The sequence below is a fragment of the Leucoraja erinacea genome, chromosome 39, assembly GCF_028641065.1.
Source record: "Leucoraja erinacea ecotype New England chromosome 39, Leri_hhj_1, whole genome shotgun sequence".
Taxonomy (NCBI): Eukaryota; Metazoa; Chordata; class Chondrichthyes; order Rajiformes; family Rajidae; genus Leucoraja; species Leucoraja erinaceus.
Window position 1 is genome coordinate 3,602,400 of NC_073415.1, and position 4,040 is coordinate 3,606,439.

A 4,040-nucleotide genomic window follows, 5' to 3' on the forward strand; every position below is an offset into this window, starting at 1 on the left:
ACCGATACAAGCAGAGTGGTGTGGGATTAGGCCACAGTGGGACTCGAAGTCAGTGGAAGAAGCATGAAATGGTCCATATTAGTTGGGGGGGGAGTGCAGAGGTTTCACCTGATGTTGACGGGAAATTAAGAGAGAATATCCTGTGACAGTGTAATGGGGTCCACAAAAGAAATAGCAAAGAGACTGTGATGACGTGCTGAAGGACACAAAAAAAAAAAAATAGAAAATGGTGATTATGCCGGGTTACCGGAACAGAGTGACAGGAAGCCACCATCCTCTGACCAAGGAATCACACATCGCTGGGGCTTGTACACCACAGGGCATTGACAAGGGGCACATGATTAACGGGTATAGAGATGACAAAATGGTTGGGGCCAATGTTGGAAGTAACAGTGCTGGTGTTAAAGGGGATAGGACTCGTGGTTTCAAGTCATACGGGGTCAGGGGGACTGCATTGACGCGTGGAGGGGGAAATCAGCATGTGCTGGATTAAGAGTGGAGGTCACAAGAAGGAACTGGCAGATTCTGGTTACACCAAAGATAGACACAAAATGGCTGGAGTAACTCAGGCGGTCTGACAGCAGTATCTCTGGAGAGAAGGAACAGTGGAGGACGGGTCGGGTTGAGACTGTGAAGTCACACTTCGGGGGGAAAGGGTTTGGTGGCCGACTGTTTTGTAGGGCAGGGATAGGGGCTTTGTTCAAAAGGGCAAAGAGGGACATGGGCTGGGTCAGGGAGCAATCTTTATGGGCGGGGTTAAGGCGATGAAAGGTTAGGGGGGGGGATCGATTTTATCCTTTTGTGTCATTATCTATTTATCCTTTTGTTATTTATGTGCAAACGGTGAGCCAGATGCAACGCAAATTTCGTTCAGATTTGCATTTTATTTATTCATGTGTGCATATATTTATATAATGGTATATGGACACATGTCTGAAGAAGGGTTTCGGCCCGAAACGTTGCCTATTTCCTTCGCTCCATAGATGCTGCTGCACCCGCTGAGTTTCTCCAGCTTTTCTGTGTAACCTATGGACACATGTTCTGTTTTGTAGTCAATGCCTAAGAAGGGTTTCGGCCCGAAACGTTGCCTATCTCCTTTGCTCCATAGATGCTGCTGCACCCGCTGAGTTTCTCCAGCATTTATGTCTACCTTCGATTTTCCAGCATCTGCAGTTCCTTCTTAAACACCTACTATGTTCTGTTGTGCTGAAGCAAAGAATTTCATTGTCCTACCTGGGACACATGACAATAAACTCAATTGAACTTGAACTTGATTTGTTGGTCTATTTTTAAAGGAAATAAAGTATTTGATTGATTGATTGATTGATTGATTTATTGATTGATTGGAAGGGCGAGGGAGGGAGGGAGGGAGGGAGAGAAGGAGGGCGTGTTCTGTGGGAGACAAGCCCCCTCCAGCTGAGCTCAAAGTCCTCTCCTTTCCCACCCACCATGGCTGGTGCCATTGCACTGCCCAGCCCTGCTGCTGCTGCAGCCCATGGCACCCGCCCACTGCCCGTCCCACTGCCCGAGGCACCTGCGGCCACCGCCCTGCCCGCTGCCCGCTGTCCGTGCCACATACATACCCGCCTGCCTGCCCTCCACCGGCCCGGTCCCGGTGCCGCCGCCACCGCCGCACTGCCCGCCGCAGCCTCTTGTCACATCACCAGGCCAACGCGCCGGAAGCTCCCGCCCCCCCCAGGGCGGCCAATAAGGACGCGGCAGTCGCCAATGAGCGACAGACGGCGGGCCAATGGGAACGCAGATCGCGCTATAATTGACGGCCCCGTTCACCAATAGAGATGGACGCTCTGCCCGGGAGACAGCCAATGAGGTTGGAGAAGAGGCGGGATCTTGATCTGGTTGATTGACAGGTCGTGTGGGCAGTCCCTGGAGCATTGTCACCCAGAGCCCAGCTTGCAGCAAAGATTGTGTTAGAGGGGAACTGCAGATGCTGGAGAATCGAAGGTTACACAAAAAAGCTGGAGAAACTCAGCATGGGTGCAGCAGCATCTATGGAGCGAAGGAAATAGGCAACGTTTCGGCCCGAAACGTTGCCTATTTCCTTCGCTCCATAGATGCTGCTGCACCCGCTGAGTTTTCTACAGCTTTTTTGTGTAACCTTGCAGCAAAGATACCCAGGCACAAAGATCTTATAGCAAATCTTCGCTATAAGATCTTTGCCCAGGCATACCCAGCAATTCTCCAACCGGGCACTGAGATCCACCCTGGTCGCGATGCGCCGGCACTAGCAGGACAACGCCCATGGCTTGCAGCAAAGATATCTTTGGCTTGCAGCTCATGGGCCAAAGCTGAACACCACTGCAATCTGTGGAATTCTCTGCCACAGAAGGTAGTTGATGCCAGTTCATTGGCTATATTTAAGAGGGAGTTAGATGTGGCCCTTGTGGCTAAAGGGATCAGGGGGTATGGAGAGAAGGCAGGTACAGGATACCGAGTTGGATGATCAGCAATGATCATATTGAATGGCGGTGCAGGCTCGAAGGGCCGAATGGCCTACTCCTGCACCTCTTTTCTATGTTTCTCTAAACAAGAGCAGCCTCTTCAGGGTCTCAGAGTCTGCAATTAAAACACAGACCTGTGGGAATATTCCTCAAACTAGGTCCTCAAATCATCACTTGGTGCTGCAATTTCACTGTTCTATTTGAGACATGACAATAAAACGCTTTGAATTTTGACTAAACTAATTCTAAAGGAAATAATGTACCTGAAGCAACACAATATTTTGTTGTTTTTTTGTATTTGTTTTATTGAAGTGGTCCTGATCCACAGTGTAAACATTATAAAAATCAATAGGTACATTCTTCCAAACATCAATGGCCACTAATCACAGAGAAATTAAACTGCATTTGAAATAAAAGGTAAGCAAGTTTAGATGCAAGAGAGAATTTGCTTAGCTGACTGCAGATGATTCACTTCAGCGCACCCTCCATTTGCAGCTTGTGCATCTCTGATCCGTTAGAATGCAGAACAATTGCTCCACTGAAAGGCAATCTTTCCAACCTCAGTGTACATTCCTATTGTTAGGAATGAACATGTCTAGTTTTAGTTTAGAGATACAGTGCGGAAACAGGCCCCGAGGCCTACCGGGTCGGCACCGACCAGCGATCCCCGCACACTAACACTATCCTACACACACTAGTGACAATTTACATTAATACCAAGCCAATTAACCTACAAACCTGTATGCCTTTGGGGTGTGGGAGGAGATTGAAGATCTTGGAGATAACCCACGCAGTTATGGGGAGAACGAGCAAACTGCATTCAGACTGCACCAATAGACAGGATCGAACCCGGGTGTCAGGCTCTGTAAGGCAGCAACTCTACCGATGCACCACTGTGCGGCTGGTGATCGGTGTCATATGATTGCTGTGGGTACAAGCATTCAACTCTAGTGAATGTTAAAAAATAATTGATGTTTTAGAGATACAGCATGGAAACAGGCCCCTTACCCACGGAGTCTGAGCCGATCACCTGTTCTATCCTGCACACATGGAACTATTTAAAGAAACCCGGAGAAAATCATTTGGTCACAGCGAGAACATACAAGCTCTGTACATGCAGCACCCATAGTCAGGATCGAACCCAGGTCTCTGGCACTGTAAGGCATCAACTGCACCACCCTTCCGCAACTGAAAAATAGAATGGGAGCTGTGCCACAAGGAGGTGAATGGTGCCACAAGGACGAGACCATTTGAACACTACCATTATACAAGGTTGGCTCTGTCTCCTTTGATAAAGTGGACACCTAGTAGGAAGTAGACACAAGGAACTGCAGATGCTGGTTTACAAAAATGGACGCAAAGGGCTGGAGTAACTAAGCAGGTCAGGAGGCGTCTCTGCAGAACATGTGTAGGAAGGAACTGCAGATGCTGGTTTAAATCAAAGATAGACATAAATTGCTGGAGTAACTCAGTGGGACAGGCAGCATCTCTGGAGAGAAGGAATGACGACGTTTCAGGTCGAGACCCTTCTTCAGACTGATGTCAGGGGAGTGGGAGGTACATAGATAAGTAAGTGTG

At 48.6% G+C, this 4,040-nt stretch overlaps 1 protein-coding gene across 1 annotated transcript in view; it reads right to left on the minus strand.

Annotated features, from left to right (window-relative positions):
• LOC129714466 (uncharacterized) overlaps positions 1-4,040 on the minus strand; it is a 90,107-nt gene that overhangs the window by 9,658 nt on the left and 76,409 nt on the right. The gene's annotated exons all lie outside the window — the stretch shown is intronic.